At 37.3% G+C, this 22,657-nt stretch overlaps 1 protein-coding gene across 19 annotated transcripts in view; it reads left to right on the top strand.

Moving 5' to 3' along the window:
• Window positions 1–22,657, top strand: part of LOC100733913 (sodium/glucose cotransporter 4) — an 88,611-nt gene that overhangs the window by 20,324 nt on the left and 45,630 nt on the right. For 10 of the 19 annotated variants that reach the window (XR_010046146.1, XR_010046145.1, XR_010046147.1 and 7 more), the window contains exons 2-4: window positions 18,390–18,477; window positions 19,768–19,863; window positions 21,431–21,528. The gene's annotated coding sequence lies outside the window, so the exon portion shown is untranslated. Of the gene's footprint in view, window positions 1–17,063; window positions 17,389–18,389; window positions 18,478–19,716; window positions 19,864–20,514; window positions 20,552–21,427; window positions 21,529–22,657 lie in introns of those variants that run through there. The other 9 variants (XM_063244559.1, XM_063244560.1, XM_063244558.1 and 6 more) reach the window with 9 other exon arrangements.

The raw sequence follows: 22,657 nt of genomic DNA, 5'->3' as shown, positions 1-22,657 counted from the left end.
ACTTTATAAGGCTTCAAGGCCACCTAATGGGGAATCATGATTACCACATATTTTTATATATTTGAATCATTACTTACATTAGGGAAACTATTCAGTATTCACACATGCGAGATTGATTTATTTCACTTATGAGTATGGTCTCAAGCTGTGCCCATTTATTGATAAATATCTCAATGTGATCCTTCTTTATAGCTGAATAATACTCCATTGTATAGAAATACCACAACTTTTTTATCCATTCCTCAGTTGATGGGCACTTGGGTTGTTTCCAAGATCTGGCGATTACAAATTGTGCTGCTATAAACATAGGTGCACATATATCACTGTGGTATGATGCTTTCAGTTCTTCTGGGAATATGCCTAGAAGTGGAATAGCTGGAATAAATGGGATTTCCAGTCCCAACTTTTTGAGAAATCTCCAGACAGATCTCCACAAAGGCTGTACCAGTCTACAGTCCCACCAGCAGTGCAGGAGAGTTCCTTTTCCCCCACAGCCTCTCCAGCATTTGTTGTTGTTGGTTTTCTTGATCCTGGCCATTCTTTCAGGAGTGAGATGGTATCTCAGTGTGGTTTTAATTTGCATTTCTCTAATGACCAATGATGATGAGCATTTTTTCATGTATTTATTTGCCATTTGCATTTCTTCATCTGAGAATTGCATATTCATCTCAGATGCCCATTTTTGGATTGGATCTTTGAATTTCGGAGGTCTGAGTTTCTTTAATTCTTTGTATGTTTTAGACAAGAGGCCCTTGTCTGAGAGAGAGTTCACTAAAATCTTTTCCCAGTTTGTGGGTTTTCTTTTCACTATGCTGGAGATTTCTTTTGACATGCAGAAACTTTTTAATAAGAAGTGGTCCCAGTTATTGATTCTGGGAAGTATTTCCCGTGCGGTTTGAGTCCTGTTCATGAATTCTTTACCTACTCCTATGTCTCCAAGGTTTCTACCTATTTTGTCTTCCAATAGATTTAGTGTTTCTGTTTTAATATTCAGATCTTTGACCCATTTAGATTTTAATTTAGTACATGGTGATAGACATGGGTCTAGCTTTAGTTTTCGGCAAATGGAGAGCCAGTTTTTCCAGCACCATTTATTAAAGAGACTGTCGTTCTTCCAGTGAACCTGCTTGGCTCCTTTATCAAAAATAAGGTGGTTGAGTGTGTTCGTAGTTGTGGTTGTATCTTCTAATCTATTCCACTGATCTTCAGCTCTGTTTTGATTCCAATACCATGTTGATTTTACTACTGTTGCTTTGTAGTATAACTTCAAGTCAGGGATTGTGATGCCTCCTGCTTTGTCTTTGCTGCTTAGAATTGCCTTTGCGATTCTAGGTCTCTTCTGGTTCCAGATGAAATTTAGGAGTGATTTCTCTAGATCTATAAGGTATGTTGATGGTATTTCTATTGGGATTGCATTGAATCTGTATAACAGTTTTGGGAGAATGGCCATTTTCACAATGTTTGTTCTTCCTATCCATGAGCAAGGGATGTCTTTCCATTTTCTGAGATCATCTTCAATTTCCTTTTTCAGTGTATTATAATTTTCACTGTATAAGTCTTTCACTTCTTTCGTAAGAGTAATTCCTAAATATTTCATTTTTTTTGCATGCTAATGTGAATAGTCCAGTTTCTCTTATTTCCCTCTCTGTAATTTTGTTGTTTGTGTATAGGAATGCTATTGATTTCTGAGTATTGATTTTGTATCCAGCCACATTACTGAATTTATTTATTGTATCTAAGAGTATTTCAATGGAGTTTAGGGGGTCTTCTATGTAGAGTATCATGTCATCTGCAAACAATGATAATTTAACTTCTTCTTTTCCTATCTTTACCCCTTTTATTTCTCTTTCTTGCCTAATTGCTCTGGCTAGTACTTCCAGTACTATATTAAATAGGAGTGGTGATAAAGGACATCCTTGTCTTGTACCCGACTTTAAAGTAAAGGCTTTCAATTTTTGGCCATTTAGTATGATGCTGGCTGTTGGTTTGTCATAAATGGCCTTTATTATATTGAGGTAAAGACCATTTATTCCAATTTTCTGTAAAGTTCTTATCATGAATAAGTGTTGGACCTTATCGAAGGCTTTTTCTGCATCTATAGAGATGATCATGTGATTCTTATTTTTGGCTTTATTGATATGGTGGATTACATTTATTGATTTGCGTATGTTGAACCATCCTTGCATTCCTGGGATGAATCCCACCTGGTCATGGTGTATAATCTTCTTGATGATTTGCTGGATCCTATTTGCCAATATTTTATTGAGGATTTTTGCATCTGTGTTCATTAGGGAGATCGGTCTATAGTTCTCTTTTATAGTTGGGTCTTTCTCAGGTTTTGGTACTAGAGTAATATTTGCTTCCAGGAATGACTTAGGAAGGATTGCTTCCCTTTCAATTTCATTGAATAGTTTGAGGAGTGTCGGCATTAGGTCTTCTTTATATTTCTTGTAGAATTCTGCAGTGAATCCATCTGGGCCTGGGCTCTTCTTGGTGGGCAAGGACCCAATTACATTCTCAATTTCATTAGCAGAGATTGGGTTATTCAACAGTTTTATATCCTCTTGATCTAGCTTTGGTACTTCATATGCTTCTAAGAATCTGTCTATTTCTTCTGTGTTATCAAACTTTTGAGAGTAGAGGTTTTCGAAATAGGTGTTGATGATCCTCTGTATTTCTATTGGGTCTGTAGTGATTTCTCCTTTTTCATTTCTTATTGCATGAATTTGAGCTTTTTCTTTCCTTTTTTTAATAAGGTTGGCTAGGGGCTTATCGATTTTATTTATTCTTTCAAAGAACCAACTCTTTGATTCGTTGATTCTTTGGATTGTTTTCTTAGTCTCTATTGCATTGATTTCTGCTCTGATTTTTATAATTTCCTCTCTTCTTTTGGCTTTGGGCTTGACTTGCTCTTCTTTTTCTAGCTGTTTGAGGTGTAGCATCAAGTTATTTATTTGTATTCGTTCTGTTTTCCTGATGTGGGAACTCAGTGCAATAAATTCCAAATTTTCCTCTCAGAACGGCTTTCATTGCATCCCACAGATTCCGGTAAGTTGTATCTGCATTTTCATTTTCTTTTAGGTATTGTTTAATTTCTTCTTTAATTTCTTCTGTGACCCACTGATTACTCAAGAGTGTGTTATTTAGTTTCCATGTGTTTGCGGAATTTTTGCAGTATCCTTTGTCATTAATTTCTAATTTCAGAGCGCTATGATCCGATAATATGCAAGGGATGATTTCAACTCTTTTGCATTTGCTTAAATATGTTCTGTGAGCTAATATATGGTCTATTTTAGAAAATGATCCATGTACTGCTGAGAAGAATGTATATTCTGATGTTGTTGGGTGGAACATTCTGTATATGTCTATCAAACCCATTTGTTCACAGGTGTGATTCAGTTCTGTTATTTCTTTGCTCATTTTCTGTCTGGTTGATCTGTCCCTTGGTGTCAGTGGTGTATTAAGGTCTCCTGTTACAATTGTGTTACTGATAATTTGAGTTTTCATTTCTGTTAATAATTGTTTTATATAACTGGGTGCTCTGGAGTTTGGTGCGTATATATTTAAGATAGTTATCTCTTCCTCTTGGAGTTTTCCCCTTACGAGTATGTAGTGACCTTCTTTGTCCTTTATGGTCATTGTTGGTTTAAAGTTCACGTTGTCTGCAAACAGAATGGCTACTCCTGCCTTTTTTTGGATTCCTGCTGCATGAAGAATTGTTTTCCATCCTTTGACTTTCAGTCTGTGAGTATCTTTCTGGGTTAGATGGGTTTCCTGTAAACAGCATATGGTTGGATTTTGTTTCTTGATCCATTCTGCTAGTCTGTTTCTTTTGATTGGTGCATTGAGACCATTTACATTAATGGTTATTACTGTTAAATGCTGGTTAATTGTAGAAATGTTATCTCTCTGCTGTTGCATCTTTATCTTTCTGTTCTGTTTAATTATTTGCTTTGCTTAGTGCTTTTTTCCTTTGTGTATCTAAACTGTCTTTCAATATTTTTTGCAGGGTTGGTTTGGTGTTCATGAAGTTCTTCAGCTGTTCTTTGTCATGGAAGTATCGTATTGCACCATCTATTTTGAATGATAGTTTTGCAGGATATATCAGTCTTGGTTGGAAATCATTTTGCTTTAGGATCTGGAATACTTCACTCCATGCTCTTCTTGACTTTATCGTTTGTGCTGAGAAGTCTGCTGTGATTCTGATAGGTTTTCCTTTATAAGTGATTTGTCTTTTCTCTCTGACAGCTTTTAATAATCTATTCTTGTGTTGGATATCTGGGATGGTGACTATTATATGTCTGGGTGTAGTTTTATTTTGGTTATGACTGTTTGGAGTTCTATATGCTTCACTGATCCTGATGTCAGTTTCTGATCTCATGCTTGGGAAATTTTCAGCTATTACTTCTCTAAATATCCTCCTGACATCCTTCATGTTGTCTCCCTCTCTTTCATTAATCCCTATCATTCTTATGTTATTCTTCTTTGCATCGTCTTGCAGTTGTTGAATTGTTGTTTCCTGATTCCTTGTTATTTTCAAAAGATCTTTCCTTTCCTGTTCACTAGCTGCAATCCTGTCTTCAAGGTCTGAAATTCTATCTTCACTTTCATTAAGGCGGTTTTTACAACTTTCAGTGGAGTTTTTTATTTCTTGTATATCTCTGTGCATCTGCATTATGTATTCTGTTTGTTTCTTATATTGCTCATCTAGGGATTCTATCTTTTTTTTTTTTTTAGTTCCTCCAATTTTTTATCTGTGTTTTCTTTAGATATATTTAGAATCTCTTTCATTTCTTTTATCATTTCTTCTTTTATCTGGGATATTATTTCGAGTTTGAATTTCTTTAAAGCTTCCCGGAGTTGCTTGTCAACTTCAGTAGCTATTGTGTCTGATATATGAGGTGGATGGGATATATTTTCTTCTAAATACATTCCTCCTAGGGTTTCCTGAGATGGGCTGGAGGTTTGAGGTTGTAATTTGGTCTTTCGTTTTGTCATTTTCCTATATTTCTGTGTTTCAAGTGTTATTTGAAAGCTTCCTCAGGATCTGTTGAAAATCCCCTTCTATGTTTGGAGCTACTGGGACTCTGGCGCCGCGCTACTCCAAGCCATTAGGTCTACAGAACCAGTGGCCTTCCTCTGCCTGCTCAGAACTCCGCAGTTCCAGACAAGCTGGTCCTCAGGGACACTGTGCGCCCACCTGCCCCTTGGAAGCTCCACAGTTCTTCAATCGCAGCCGGGTTAGGGTACTCACCACAGGCCGCAGTGCTTCAGGAACCTGTGGACCCTCCCTGGTTGCAGAGATATCCACAGTCCTCCAGACACGCAGAGAGGCCAGTGAGGGCACCCCAGATCTGCCCAGCTCCTCCTCTGCAGACCTATGGCCAGGCGCGGCAGCTAAACAGGCTGGGCTAGGCTGGTAGTGTGGGCCAGCCCACCTATCGGGAGCTCAGCAGGTCTCCAAATGAAGCCAGGAATGGGGAGGCTGATGTGGAAGCCTCAAACCCACCTCTCCCCTTCACTGCACCTGGAAGCCTGAGGGAACTCCAGCAGACTGGGCGCAGATATCCAGAGTCCTCCAGACACGCAGAGAGGCCAGTGAGGGCACCCCAGATCTGCCCAGCTCCTCCTCTGCAGACCTATGGCCAGGTGCGGCAGCTAAACAGGCTGGGCTAGGCTGGTAGTGTGGGCCAGCCCACCTATCGGGAGCTCAGCAGGTCTCCAAATGAAGCTGGGAATGGGGAGGCTGATGTGGAAGCCTCAAACCCACCTCTCTCCTTCACTGCACCTGGAAGCCTGAGGGAACTCCAGCAGGCTGGGCGCAGAAATCCAGAGTCCTCCAGACACGCAGAGAGGCCAGTGAGGGCACCCCAGATCTGCCCAGCTCCTCCTCTGCAGACCTATGGCCAGGTGCGGCAGCTAAACAGGCTGGGCTAGGCTGGTAGTGTGGGCCAGCCCACCTATTGGGAGCTCAGCAGGTCTCCAAATGAAGCTGGGAATGGGGAGGCTGATGTGGAAGCCTCAAACCCACCTCTCTCCTTCACTGCACCTGGAAGCCTGAGGGAACTCCAGCAGTCTGGGCGCAGAAATCCAGAGTCCTCCAGACACGCAGAGAGGCCAGTGAGGGCACCCCAGATCTGCCCAGCTCCTCCTCTGCAGACCTATGGCCAGGCGCGGCAGCTAAACAGGCTGGGCTAGGCTGGTAGTGTGGGCCAGCCCACCTATCGGGAGCTCAGCAGGTCTCCAAATGAAGCCGGGAATGGGGAGGCTGATGTGGAAGCCTCAAACCCACCTCTCTCCTTCACTGCACCTGGAAGCCTGAGGGAACTCCAGCAGTCTGGGCGCAGAAATCCAGAGTCCTCCAGACACGCAGAGAGGCCAGTGAGGGCACCCCAGATCTGCCCAGCTCCTCCTCTGCAGACCTATGGCCAGGTGCGGCAGCTAAACAGGTAAACATATTTATAAAATAATTGCATATATGCCTAGTTTCGTTTAGCATCTAAATAAAATTAATTGGTTTTAATTGACAGCTAAACTGAGCATATTTATCATGTACAACATGATGTTTTGGAAAATGGTTAAATTTTGCTAATCAACAAATGCAGTAGTTCACTAGTTATCACTTTTGTAGTGAGAAAAATTATCTACTGCCTACATTTTTCAATAATAGAGCATTATTAACTGTAGTTATTAGGTTGTAAATTTCATATGTTTAACTTGTTCCTATCTAGGCTGAGTTGTTAATTAACAACTTCCTTAATAATAATACAATATCTATATTATGTTATAGAAAATAATATCTATTACCTTATATAAATATTTATATTTTTCTGTATTTTTACCAAGTATTGTTGACTATTTACATTAATTTTTGTATCTAAGGAAAACAGGCCTATTTTTTCACTAGGTATAAAACATATTTTTCTTGTGAATCTACAAGTGTTATAAAATAAAAAGTTTATGAAATAATCAACCTTCTAGTTATAAAAAGAATAAACTATTAGTAAAAATTACACATGAATAAGCCTCACATTTTTCTAATTGCAAGAAGCCAGTTGTATTATCTGATTTTATTTGCATAAACATGTAGAAAAGGTAAAATCTATATGTGTATGGACTCCATTTGTGTAAACGTGTAGAAAAGGTAAAATCCATAAAAGCAAGTAGGTTTGTTGTTACTTAGGGCTGAGAGTGAAATTAACTTCAAACAAGTGCAATATGACTTTTTGGGTGATAAAATGCTATAAAATTGTGTGATAGTTATTGCTGTACATATATATATATATAAATGCTTGAAAATAATTGAAATGTACATTTACATAAGCGTTTTATGGTGTGAAACTTATATGTGAATAAAGAAGAATCAAAACTTCCCCAAAGTAGTGAGATGTAAAAATAATAATGATAATGTAATTGACAACTGCCATTATAACTTTTCTGAAAAAAAAAATGCCAGAAAAGACACATCAAATGGCAAATAGCTTGCCAAAAATCAGAACAAATTCTAATCATGAAAAGACATCAAATACTAAATCTGATAGGACATCAGATAAACAATTTTGAAAGAAATTCTATAATAAAGCAACCTATGCTTATGAAACAGGTATGTGAAAAAGCAAAGGTTAAGGAACTATTTTAGATTAAAACAAATTTAAAAGCTGACAACAAGATGCAACATGTAGCTGGTCTTGGTGGCACATGCCTGTAAGCCCAGCATTCAGGAGCCTGCGGCAGAAGGGTTGCCACAACTTTAAGGCCAGCCTGGGCTACATAGTGAGTTCCAGACAGTCTGCTACCTAGCAAATCCCTGTCTCAAAGAAAACAAAAAGGACATTACTGGGACAAAAAATATCCCCAAAACATGAGATTGTGTTATGTCCATGTACTACTTCCACATGATAAATGTAATCATGTACTATAAGTAAGTACTAACAAAAAATAAGAATTAAAAACTCAAGAAAAAGACATTATTGAGATACTTGGCAAAACTGAAATGCAAACCATACAATTACAGTACTGTACCAGTGTTTCAATTCCTAAATTTAATACTTCACTGTGTTTATATATGGTGTCATTTAAAAATTTTTCACAGTAATGTATTTAAGGCAAGGGAAAGCCTTGTCTGAAATTTAATCTCAAATGGGATGTTTGAGCCTTTGATTTTTCATGTTTTTCAAAGACCTTCAATGTTTCTTTACTACAAAAAAGGAGATAGACATGTTCACTGTAATTGAACATTATGTGATCTATACATGCACTGAAACTCACATAGTGACTCACCACAAATGTATATATATATGTGTGTGTGTGTGTGTGTGTGTGTGTGTGTGTGTGTGTGTGTGTCCATTACACACCAATGGACAGAATAGGGTGCACAGAAGTACACCCATTTATTCAAGCACTTGGTTCTAAACAAAGGAGCTAAAAATATAGAGAACTGAAAAAACAATAGCCTTTTAATCAAATGGTGCTAAGAAAAATGGATATGTACTTGTAGAAGATTGAAACTAGATCTTTATCTCTGACCACATAAAATCAATTCAAAATGGATTATGACTTGAGTTCAAGACCTAAAATGTTGAAGCTACCTCGTGAAAATAGAGAGGAAACACTTGAAGAGGAATACATAGACGCAGGCAAAACTTCCTGAATAAGACTCCATCAGACAGCAAATAATGGCAAGAATTCACAAATGAGACTAATCAAATTTCTGCACACCAAGAGAAACAGTTAGCATAGTAATGAGTTAGCCTGCATAACAGAAAAACATCTTTGCCTACTAATTTTCTGATAGAGCATTAACATCTAAAAAACATAAATCATTTTTTATACAATCAAGTAGCCTGTGTCAACAAATAGGCAAAAAAAAAAAATCCAGATGATTCTCAAAAGAAGTACATACGGCCATTATGTATATGAAAATATGTTCAACATCTTTAGCCATTAGGGAAATGCAAATCAAAACACATTGAAATTCCACCTCACCACAGTCAAAATGACTATCAACAAAAATACATAAAACAATAAATGCTGGCAAGGATACAGGGGGAAAGGAACATTTCTATACTGTTGAAGGGGAATGTGAATTAGTACAACCACTACTGAAATCAGTATGGAGTTTCCTCAGAATCTAAAATACAGTCACGGTTTGTTCCACTCTTTAGTATGCATCTGAAGGAATTAAACTCAGCATAGTATGGGGATATCTGAATATTCATGCTTATTGTGGCATAATTCACATTAAGATATGGATAGGTATCCGTCAACCGGTGAACAGATTTGTTATTTGCAGGAAAGTGGATGGATCTAGAGATCATTGTGTTGAGCTAAACCAGATTCAGAAAGACAACTATTAAATGTTCTCATTAGTATGTGAAATATAAAAAGATGAAATGAAAGTAGAAGGGAGACTATTATTAGACAAGAGGAAGGGAATAGAAAAGAGAAGTGTAAAAGAGGGTATAGGAAAGATAGTTTTGATCAAAATATATTGAAACCCAATATTTCATAAAATTAATAAATAGTAATTATAAAAGGAAAACACTAATAAAGCAAAAACATTCAAAACCAAGATAGTTTCAATGATGAATATTGTTAAATACTTAACAAATTATTTCAAGTCTATACAATCTCTTCTAGTATGTGGAAAAGAGTTCTTTATAACGTATTTTATCACACAAAAGTTACAGTGATATTACAATCATACAGACATTAAAAAACTACAGGTTAATCTGACACATGAACATAGATCCAAAAATTCTTATCTAAGTATTAGTCCACCTACTCCAACTTCATTTAAGAATACTACTTCATAGCCAGGTAGTATCCATGCCAGGAATCCATCCATTCCTAAACCCCACTATTGGATTCATTATTTGTAATCCACCATTGAGTCAAAGAAAAAAATTATATTATCTCAGGGAACACAGAGAAAACCTTTAAAAAACTAAAAATCAATTAATGATTAAAAAAACAAAAACACTCTCAAGAATTAGGAATTTAAAGGAACTTTTTCAATCTGATAGAAGACACCTAGAAAAATGTACAAATAGCATCATTTTATTAATGGGAAAAGACTGAATACTTTCTAAGATCAGGAAAAGTGTAAAAATATCCTTTCTTACAATTTCTATTCAACATCATACTGCAATCCCTTGCAAGTGAAATATGGCTAAAAAAATAGTGTGTAAAGTAAGCAATTTTAAAAAAATTGAATAGTTTTTATGTATAGATGAAATGATTATTTACATACAAAGTCCAGTTAGTATTTTCATGATTTAGTTGGTAATTTCATTATGTACGCAAAATAAAAACAAACAGAAATATCCAAAATTAATGGCCTACTGCTTGAGAAATCAGAAACAAGGACTCATCTTATACTCAATCTGTATACCTTTTAGAAAAATATTCTAGGCTCTATTCTTTTCCAAAAATTAACAAAATAAAATGTATTTTTATCCCTCAACAGAAACAATACCTTCTTCAAATATTAATAAAAATCAACTTCTCAAAAACTAGCTTATTTGCAAAAATTATACCCAAAGCTCCATGCTGGACACTTCAAGTGTGCTAATTAATCTAATCCTAGAAGCTATGTTCCATTTAACAAATGCTAATATTCCATTTAACAAATCAGAAATCAATTAGCTCAATGTTAATCAACTAAAACCAATTAAAGGTTAATCAACTAGCCAAGACTCTAGCTGACAATGTCAGAGCCAAGATATGACACTAAGAATGTGACTCTAGGGTCCAAGTGATTAAGCACCAAACATCCCCCAGGTCCCTCCTAAGCACCTCACTCTGCATCCTCGGCTGTCTATAAACCTGCTGCACTAAGCTCCCAACAATCCTGGAGGCACTAGCCTCACCGCCTTCTCCACCTCTTAACTCACACTCCTGTTCCATTCCCAGGACAAATAAAGGAAGAAAGAGCAGCTTAGACAGTGTCTCAGTTAGAAAAACATAAATCAAGGCTTAGAATATAAGTAGATCACTAATTTCCCTGTAATTTCACTGGAGCAATTAGGAAAGAATAAAACTCTGAAGATCTATATCATTTGTGGCCTTTAATCATTTCCTTTTATGACTGAGCAGCGATATCTATTGTATGACCACGCAACATTTGATTTATCTTCTCCTTTAATTTTGACTCCTCTTTTTCTCTGAGTATGGAATTCTGGCTTCTTTTTAAAATTTTTATTTTATGTTAAAGATAATGTTCTGGCTCACTTAGGTTACAATGAAAAGTCTGCATCCGTTTTGATCGTTTTCATCTATATATAATGTATTTTCTTGATTTTACTCTCAGCCCCATAAAATTATAGGAATCTTACAAAAGTCCACTGTTTTCAGTTCTATCTTTGAAACTTCCTGTGACTACATAAGTAATTTATGGAAAAATTATCTACCCCTGTAAACCACAAATAGTTATAGACTTGCTTGGTTTTGATAAACAAATCCAGATATTTCAAACAATGATATCAAGAATTACAGCCTCACTGTTTGATATTTACTAGTGAGGCATAAGCCAAAACTCTACATTAACATCTGACAAAATGGAGTTTGTTTTAATATTGGCTGATATTGTTACATATACAAACTGTAGTATCACCTCCCAAGGAAAATGAATACTCACATTACAGTATATTTCCATCCAGGACTGTATGTGTGCTAAATATGAATCATACAAAAACTTTAACATTCACAAGAGTAGCCTAGAATGAATGCTTGCTCAGACTCATGCTACTTGGCCACATGTCAGTTTCTGATTCACTGAATCTAGATAGAGACATGAATTTGTAATTCATATTTCTTTCTTTCTCTTTCTTCCTCTCTTTTTCTTTCTTTCTCTTATTTTTCTTTCCTCTTTTGAGACAGTCTCACTAATTTGCTCACTCTGACTTTCAACTTGCCATCCTCCTGTCTCTAGTTGTAATTATAGGTTTTCAAGCATGAGCCACTATTTTCAGTTTATTCTTCTTTTTTTAAACACTCCTTGTAATAAAGCTTTGATTTTCACTGTGAGTCGTCCAAATACAATTTAGTAGACTTAATGTATTTCCAATGTATTTGTGTTCCATAACTTATTTTTAAATTTCCATGCCATTGACTTTCTAAAAGGAGCAAAAACAGTTTCCTTTTTTTTAAGTTGAGTTCCAGAAATAATTGGGAAAATTAATAAAAAACCAAAATGTTACACTTATTAAAGGAAAAATTCTGATATTGAACAGTATACCTAACATCTACAGGCAAGGGGGCTTCTGAACAGTGAATCTGAAAATAAGGCAAATCTACCTCCCTGGGGTCTGAATGGCCATATAAACAAATTGAGATACTTTCTTGGAGTCGAACTGGTGAGGAGTAGCTCAGGCAACAGTAAGATTTAGATTTCTTAGCCCCCAGTCCTCATGCTCTGCATTGTAATTAGATGGAAAAGAGATTTGCAGGGATAAGGCCATGGTTTAAAGTTACATGAGGCAAGGATAGGCTACCTAAAAGATGCAGGTCTGGATTTGATTACTTGGAGGTGAAGGCACTTGAGGAGCACCAGGTGAATTCCCCACCACATGCCAATGCCTGTATTAGTGCTGATGGGCTCTTCCTTGCCTGTGCACCACACTTCCAGCTCCTCACTGCTATGAGAAATGTGGGAGACAGATTGACTAAGTCATCTTCAGAAAACCAACCTCACAGAATGAATGGCATGAGGAGTGCTCATTTTTTAATTAAAAAACTAAAGTTTTCTAGAAATATGAACTGTCCAACCCACAAGGTATGAGAAGTGTGTGGACATTTAGATTTAAATCCTAAGTTAAATTAAAATGTATTACATTTAAAATTGTGGTTTTCAATCACAGCAGCCACATTTCAAGTCTTCAGCAGCGACAAGTGCTACCGTTTTGCACACCAGAAATACAGAACATTTACATTACTGCGTTGTGTTTTACTAGAAAATGGTAATCTGATTGCTAAATACAGTAATATACTATTCAAGGCCAACTCGGTCTTCTAACTGTCCAATCAATGCCGATCTGATACAGAACTTGGTATTCTATCCAGAAAAGCCACCAAATGTTTTAATCTTCGTCACATCACTGAAGGTTAACAGCATGGAAACAATGAAATCTGCTACATGGTTGTACCTTGTGTTTAATTCCTGATATTTCCCATTCCAAAGAGAACAATCCCTGCAGACCTACACTCCTACAGAAATCTGTAGAGGAGGGAATGTTGTCAATTTACACAATCAAACGTCTTAAATGACATGGGCTTTCTGAGTCACTCCCTTTTTGTATCAAACACACATATTTCTTTGTGTTGTGAACTCCTCCTACTCATGGAAAATCACGAGATGATGCTCCTAGGGTATTTTATATTCTAACTATAACATATAGCTGAGGCACGTGAGCTGCTGTGCCCAAATATCATGAAAACTCCAGCCTCCACTATTATTTTCATTAGATTAGATTAGGGAAGAGATATTTGGAAGGGTGAAATTAAAGAACAAATAAAACAATACCTACAATTCAATGAAAATGCAGACACAACATACCATATCCTGTGGGATGTAATGAAAGCAGCCCTAAGAGGAAAATATATAGCAATAAATTGTCACATTAAGAAAATGGAATGAGCACAAATAAACAACCTAACTGTACATCTCAAGCTTCTAGAAAAGGAAGAGCAAGTCAAACACAAAGCTCATAGAAGAGAAGAAATTATAAAGATCAGAGCAGAAATTAATGCAATTGAAAATAAAAAAGTACAAAGAATTAATGCATAAAAGAACTAGTTTTTGAGAGAATAAACAAAATCGATAAATTTCTAGCCAAACTTATCAAGAAAAAGAAAGAAAAATTCAAATTCATGCAATAAGAAATGAAAAGGAAGAAGTTACTACAGGTCCCATGAAAATTCAAAAGATCATGAATTCATACTTCAAAAATCTTTACTCACATTGGGTGGAAAGTGCAGAGAAAATAGATTTCTAGAAACATATGAACTACTAAAGCTCAATCAAGATGATATAACAATTTTGAATAACTCAGTATCAGCTATTGAAATTAAAAATGTGATTAAAAACTTACCAACAAAAAAAGTCCAGATCCTGATGGATACACAGCTGAATTCTACAAGAAATTTAGAGAAGATTTAATGCCCATAGTCCTCAAACTCTTCATTGGAATTTAAAGTGAAGCAAATCCTTCCTAACTCATTCCTGGAGGCAAGTATCAAGCTGATACCAAAACCAGAGAGAGACCCAGCCAAAAAGGAGAACTATGGGCCAATCTCACTAGTGAACATTGATGCAAAGACTGGCAAATAGAATGCAGCAAATCATCAAGACAACCAAGTAGGATTTATTCCAGGAATGCAGGGATGATTTAACATACAAAAATCAAAAAAATGTATCACACCACATCAACAGAGCCAAAAATAAAAATCACATGGTCATCTCAATAGATGCAGAAAAAGCTTTTGATAAAGTTGAACGTCTGTTCATGGTAAAAAAAAAAAAAAAAAAAAAAAAAAAAGCCCTACAGAAACTCGGAATAGATGGTACCTACCTCAATCTCATAAAAGCCATTTATGACAAACCAACAGTCAACATTATACTAAATGGATAAAAACTGAAACCTTCACTCTAAAATCAGGAACAAGACAAGGATGTCCACTATCACCACTGCTATTCAACATAGTTCTAGAAATACGAGCCAGAGCAATCAGACAAGAGGGAGAAATAAAAGGAATAAAAATAGGAAAAGAAGTTAAATTATCATTATTTACAGATGGCATGTTACTCTACATAGAAGACCAAAAAAACTCCCTTAAAAGACTACTAGAGAGGGCTGGGGATTTAGCTCAGCGGCATAAGCACCTGCCTTGTAAGCAGGCAGTCGTGAGTTCGATCCCTGGTACTGGTAAAAATGAAAAAGACAAAAAAAAAAAAAAGAAGAAGAAGAAGAAGAAGACTACTAGAGATAATAAGCAAATTCAGCAGCATAGCTGGATACAAGTCAACACTCAAATATCAGTAGCATTCTTGTACACAAACAAAAAACTTACTAAAAGAGAAATTATGGAAATATCACCTTTTACAGTAGCATCTAAAAAAATCAGATACTTAGGAATAAACCTATCCAAGCATATAAAAGATCTATATGCTGAAAATTATACTACTCTAAAAAAGGAGATTGAAGAGGATATTAGAAAATGGAAGGATATTTCTTACCCTTGGCTAAGAAAAATTAACATTGTGAAAATGGCCATACTCCCAAAACTGTTATACAGATTTAATGCAATCCCAATCAAAATACCATTAACATACCATACACATCTAGAGAAAATATTCCTAAAATTCATTTGGAAACAGAAGAAACCTAGAATAGCAAAGGCAATTCTGGGTAACAAAGGCAAGGTAAGAGGCATCTCAATTCCTGACCTGGAACTATACTACAAAGCCACAGTGATAAAATCAGCATGGTACGGGCAAAGAAATAGACATGAAGATCAATGGAACAGATTATAAGATGCAAATACAACTAAAAAGACACTCAGCCACCTGATATTGACAAAGGGGCTAGCCATGTTCACTGGAAGAGGGATAGCCTCTTTAATAAATTATGTTGGAAAAATGACTTTCCACATGTTGAAGACTAAAACTATACCTATGCCTATTACCATGCATTAAACTAAAGTCAAAATGGATCAAAGACCTAAATTTTAAAATACAAACACTAAATCTACTGGAAGACATGGTAGGTAGAAATCTTGGAGACATAGGGGTAGGCAGAGAATTCATGAACAGAATGCTAGCCACACGGGAAATGCTTCAAAGAATCAACAACTGGGATCTCATATTACTAAAAAATGTTTGCAGTTCAAAAGAAATCACCAACAAAGTGAAAAGAAAATCCACAGAATGGGAAAGAATTTTAGCTGACAATCCCTCAGACAAAGGACTTATATCCAGAACATAGAAAGAATTGAAAAACATCAAGCCCCCCCAAAAATATTCAAAGATCCTCTCCAAAAATTGACATCTGAGATGAACATATAGTTCTCATATGAAGATATACAAGTGGCAAATAAATACATGAAGAAATGCTCACCATCACTGGTCATTCAAGAAATGCAAATTAAAACAACACTGAGATTTCATCTTGCCCCAGAAAGAATGGCTGCCATGAAGAAATCAAATGTTAACAAATGTTGGCAAGGATGTGGGGAAAAAGGAACACTGATCCATGTTGGTGGGAGTATAGAATGGTGCAGCCACTTTGGAAATCAGCATGGCGATTCCTCAGCAAACTAGGAGTGGGGAAGTCCCATTCAATACAGCTATTCACTTCCTGAGTATTTTCCAAGAAAAACGGAAATGGTCATATCACAGTGATATATATGCACCCATTTTCATAGCAGCACAATTTGTAATAGCTAAATCTTGGAAACAACCAAAATGCCCAATAACCACAGACTGGATGAAAAAGATGTGGTATTTTTATACAATCAAATATTACTCAGCAATAAAAATGGATGATCTTGAGGCAACTTGCGACTATCCTCATAAGTGAAATAAGCAAGACTCACACTAGTAAGCATCACATTGTCTCACTAATATAAAAAAATAATAAAAACAGAGTAATAAGATCCAAAATATATAATTGATATTGCAAAAATGAAAGGGAAGGAAAGTGCTCTAAAAGATATCTCTGTATGTATAAGTGTGTAAGATAAATGAACATATGACTAAATTTTTGTTGGATCATTAAACAGAATGGTTTACACCATCAATGTTTGTGTGTCTATCTACTTTTTCTGCTTTGCTTTTGCATCTTGAACAACCATTTCTAATGTGACAATATGTAACATATCAACTAGAGAGTTCTTAGTGTTAATTTTTTTTGAATTCTGTATTATCTTACCTTTTCTTCTATTTTGTTTTTTTCTTTCTTTAAATAAGTAAAAAATAAATAAAATAAAAAGAATCATGACTCATCTTCCATGTAAAGATAGATAAAGCTTTCAGATTCTAACATCTATAATATTAATAATGCTATAATACTGCATCAAATATAAAAATTGAACTCAGTTCAAATTCTTCAGCCTCATATCCTGTCCAAAACTAATCCTGCATATCCTGAAAGGCTGTCCTCTGGGCTCAGAAAGCCACCCATGTTGTTTAGAAGTCTCACTTTTTACTGCCTTATGTTTATAGAGGCTGTTTAAGAATCGGTCACTTCCCCAGTCAGTCCGTGAGAGCCCTGAGATATTAAGTCTCCTTTCTTCCTGAGTCCTTCTTGCACACACAATGAATGTATACTGAATGCATATTGAGGGGATGATGAAGAAGGAGCCCTCGTCTCCCATCTCCAAGGAACTCAGGTACAGTACACTGAGGGAGAAAGCACACTGACCCTGTAGCTGGGGGTCCTGAGTGTTGGTCTTGGTCCTGCCATACACTCACCTTGAGGCCTGGGAAACTTGTTGACTTCTCATAGCCTCATACCCCCTTCTGATACCCCCTTTCCTTCCAGTGGAAAGTAGGAAAATGACAGGGTTTGTGGGTAAAGGCAGTGAGAGAATGTTCACTGTTCAAAATGGCCTATGGCTGGAACTCCTAGTATGCCTCCATATACTTTCCTCTTTTTATATGAATTCAAAGACTAGAGCTTATTGACAAGACACAGATCATTTTCCATCTGTCTTAGGTACTTTGCTGTCATTGAGAAAAACACCCAAAACCCACATTTTAAGGAGAAGTTTATTTTGGATTACAGTTTCAGTGAATTTAGTCCATGGTCTTCTGGCTCTAAGGTTGAAACAGCATGGCAGACCCACATTGTGGGAGCAAGTTGTTTGTGGCCTCACTGCCAGGATGTGCAGAGAGAAAGAGCTGGGTTGAGAATACACCCTACCACATGATGCCCACCTCTTTCAAAAAGTCCCAACCTCAAAATATGAGATGTTTGGGGGAAGATTTTAGATCTAAATCATAATACCATCATCCTAATCCTATACGGCTAGATACTGCCACGTGACTCAATCTTGACCAACAAGGTATTAGTGAAAATTTTACGTGGAGCTTTCAGGAATTATTCACTGGAATTTAGAAACAATGACTGTAGTTTAGATAACCATGTTAAACAAGAATATGTATGACAGTAGAGCAGTAAGATTAAAGGAGCAAAGTTCTTTTAAAAATTATAAGCTGAATAATTTTTATCTCTATCTAATATGACTTTCAATACTCTTTCTAGGGTTGGTTTGGTGGACATAAATTTCTTTAGGTGTTCTTTGTCATGGAAGTATCTTGTTTCTCCTTTGAATTGGAAAGAAGGTTTTTCTGGGTATATCAATCTGGGTTGAAAGTTGTTTTCTTTCAGGGTTTGGAATACTTCACTCCAAGTTCATCTTAACTTGAGAGTTTGGGCTGAAAAGTCTGCCATGAATCTAATGGATTTTCCTTGATAGGTGAGTTGTGTCTTTACTCTAACAGCTTTTAGTATTCTGTTCTTATGTTGTATGCCTGAAATTTTAATTATTATATGTCTGGGTGTAGATTTACGTTGTTAGTGTGTAAAATAGCCATATTACTAAGTTTTTGTTGGATCATTGAACAGAATGGTTTGCACTCTCGTTGTTTGAATGTTCAATTTCTATGCTTTAATTTTGTGACTTGAACAACTATTTTTCTTCTTTTTTTCTTTTTGAACCATGGATTGAACTCACAACCTTGCATTTGCCAGACAGGCACTTATACCACTGAGCTAAATCCTTGGCCCTAATGAACAGTTCTTTCTAAGATGACAGTATGTAATTTATCAACAAGTGATTTCTTAGCATTAATTTTTTGAAATTCTATATTATTTCTATCCTTTTTTCTATTTTGATTTCTTTTTTCTCTTTAAATAAAAAACTTACAAGCTACTGCACAAGTCTTTCTTTGTCCATGTTCAGACTTACACGAAAAAATCTTTCACATCTAAACTACTTTATTAATGAAATCAATTTAGGACCTTATATAGTGGGCCCCTGACTTATAAACTTAACTTATTCATGAAAGCTGATTGTAACTCAAGTTGGTTGTAAGTCAAGGTTAATTTTTGCATAAGAAATGATGGAAATACCCATAATGCATTTTGTACCACCCAAAGTACACCTTAACTCACTTTTTCACAATAAAAATGGTTGTATGATGTACATAGTTTATCAGAAACACCAATAATTGTCCTAGTATATTCACAAAAAAGTTATAAAATATGCCTAGCCTACCAGAAACAACAATTGCATAATGTACTCACTGTTCAAGTTGACATTTTTGGCTGTAGGAAGGGAGGATGAAATGGAAGGTGGTTACTGTTCGGAAGGAGAGTTACCTTCCATAAGAACACCTGAAATCTGGCTCTCTGCTGTTCTTTCTCTTCTTGGGAGAGTCTGTAGCCTACTAGGACCTTCTTCTGCTTCACTAGATCTCAACATTTTCAAAACTAAAAACTGGTTTAAGATTGTTTGTTTCTGTCTTTCCTTTAACACTGTTCTATAGTATGACATGGAATTGTCACTAAACAAGTTAGTGCAATGATTGGCTTTTTCTCTGTCTGGGTGGATCTTCTCTATAAAATGTTTATAGCTCTGTCCATGTTTTCAGGATTTTCTTTATTTCTAAAGAGCATTGTGGCACTGACTGTTGATATTCCCCTTCCTCTTCAGAAAGCTCCTTGGCATTCATTCTCTGATGCTGTTTCTGAAGTTCCTCTGCAGATAATTCTGAATATTCCTCCATTAGTTTCTCGCAACCACCAGTGTCTACCTGCAAGCCTACCAACTCTGAAATAATGACAATGTCTTCAACCACAGGTCAGTTGAAGGCTCAGGCTCCCCTACAAAGCCTTCAAAGTCTCTCTCCTCTATAATTTTGAGCAGATCCAGTGTCCTTAGATATTGGCTCAGGATTTCACAATTAACTACACACAGGGAAGTGTGCTGTAACATTCCTTCCAGAACTCTTTAAGAATTGAATCTGATTGAATCAGCATCCATGAGCTCCACATTTCAAGGTCATTCTCCAGTCAAAATCTTGGGTTCCTCTGAATCCCCTTGGCAAACTCCTTGTGTAAGGAACTCACATGTTATTTATTTCTTTCCTAGCAAGGACCAAGTGCTCTTTAGAGGGCTCTTCAGAACCTTTAGAGGAAACCATTTTCTGAAGAAAACTATTTTCTGAAGTACTGGTGAAGAAATACTACCATATACACTCAGATCTAATCACCTGCCAAACCTATTTGAGGCCTTTCTGGACATTGGAATTTGTCCTGATCACATGGCTTTGCTACTGCAGTGTGAGCATGGCTCAGGATCATGTGGACATATGTAGCATGTCTCCCACACATGACAGCAAGGAGAAAATGCAGTAGGAGCTGCTATGAAGGGGTAGATGCAACTGATGTCTCAAGATGGCCCTATCATGTAGATCATGCTGTACCAAATACAGAGAAGCCAGGCTCTCCGACCTTTAGAGGAAACCATTTTCCACTTTACACACCAGGTGAATGTGGAGGTTGTTGTGAATTCAGGGGAGCACAACTTTAAAGTTCATGAAATTGAACCTTTGCTCCTCTTCCAGCTGGTTCCCCACTTCCTGCATGAGTCTTGGGACCTGGATACTAGAAGGAGTTTTCTGCATAATTTAATCTATGCTGCCTTAGAGCTCTGAAGTTACTATAAACAACTTCAGACATCCCACTTTATAGATGAAGAAACAGAGCTCACAATGACATAGAGACTTACCCAAGGTCACATAGGTGCCAGTGGGCAAAGTTCAGTCTTTCCCCCTTTTCTAAGCTCCAAACTTCCTAAACTCCCATGTTTCTACAAACATCTAGCACCTCCTTCTCTTTTTGTGTGTAACAGGATTCATTTTACCTCCCCAGCTTTACTAAAGTATAATAAACAAATAAAAATAATTTATATTTAAGTTGTAATAACTTGATACATGCACCATGCATTTAAAAATGATGGCCTCAATCAAATTGATCTACACATCTATTATTTCTAGTTACCATCTGTGTGTGTGGTAAGAATATTTAGAATCTAATTTCTTAGAAACTTCAAGTATACAGTGTGGCATCATTAAGCACACTTGCCATGCTGGTTCACCTTGTAGCAGAAAGTCTGGGCACACATCCCTGAGAAACCTGTTTGCCCAGCTGTGTGAAGCAAAGCTGAAGCCCTTTTCGCTTTGAGCTGTGTCTCCCTTTCTACTTATCCCTGGGAGCTTGGGGAACTCTGAGCCCAGAGAAGGCTCTTCTTCACTGCCGTCCCTCTGAAACCAAGTGAACTGGAGTGAGATTTCAGGGCGTGCCCTGCCACCTCCCCAGGGCAGGGCCAGTGCTCACCCACAACCTTGCCCGAACTGTCTCAGCAGCTGCTAGAGGCCAGGCCACAGTGACGCCACATCTCTGCAGCCCAGGACCCAGAGGCTGAGAAACCGGACTCCAGGAGGCTTGAGGCTGTGCTGGGCAGGTAAGAGGCAAATGAGTTTTTAGTGACTAGATTATATAACTCTGTTCCATTTTTTTGTCCTCCTTTCACAATCCCTGGTTCTCTGACATCATGTTGCTGATTTTTCTTCTATATAATACTGCTTTTCTCTGGGAATTAAACATCTAACTCATCTCCCAGGTGCCATCTGGACACAGGAGCACTCCAAATGCTTGGCCTCCTGGTGACTGGGGAAGGTCACCAAGAGGAAGACAGTGGGTGCCCATCTTGGCCATCATAGATGGTGTGTTTTCCCCTGCAGGATTTGGCCTTGCTTCTTTCTCTGTCATTAACTATGCTCTGCAAGTGGCTGAGGAGAATCACAGGGTACTGCATTTGAGTTTGAACTGAATCAAACACAAGCATGTGCAACATCAGCAGAATCTCTAGATCCTGAGATCTGCAGGCTGGAGCAGAGCATGGTCCAGGCAGGAAAGGAAGGACTGGGGTATCAGTAAGGAGAGAGACAAAAATCTCTAAATCTGGAAGGGGAGCCCATGCTCAGGGTGCTCCTGTCCCCAGTCCAGCCCCTTTGCCTCTGATTAGAGATTCCACAAGGATCAACACAGAGCTGATTCCTCTCCCACCACCAGGAAGTGGGGTAGAGTAACTTTCACAGTCAGACAAAAATCCAAATTAAAAACCCAAGCAAGCCACAGAGACTAGCCAATAAATCATCCTCACCTAAAAATGGGAATAATGAGGCCAAGTTGCATTGTTCATGTGTCAGCTGAGATCATATCTATGCTTCCGCCTACATAGTTGTAAACATCAGTCTCCTTGGCCTTCATTGTTCTGGAGAAGGAAGTTGCCAGCTCTACTGAGTGTGGTTTTTCAGGAAAGACTTGTAAATAGTCAGGATGAGGCCAGCAGTAGGTACACAGAGCCTGCCCAGAATTTTGCTTGGAGCCAGCAGTCAGAGGAACGCCTAGGCAGCAGCAGAAAAGTGACTTCTCTTCCATATGAAAGTCGATTCTGTAGTGTGATGGAGGATACCAGGGCTGAGGACCACTTTGAACAGTCACCATCAGATGGTTGCCTTGTACACAGCATTGATGCTTCCATCCCTGGGCAAAAGGTGCCCAGATGACCTATCCTGGTGGCAACATTA

This window comes from Cavia porcellus, unplaced genomic scaffold (assembly GCF_034190915.1).
Source record: "Cavia porcellus strain 051 isolate PalLab524CR breed Dunkin Hartley unplaced genomic scaffold, mCavPor4.1 scaffold_289, whole genome shotgun sequence".
NCBI classification, from domain to species: Eukaryota; Metazoa; Chordata; class Mammalia; order Rodentia; family Caviidae; genus Cavia; species Cavia porcellus.
Note: the sequence above shows the minus strand (reverse complement) of the source record. Positions and strands in the feature narration are given on the sequence as shown.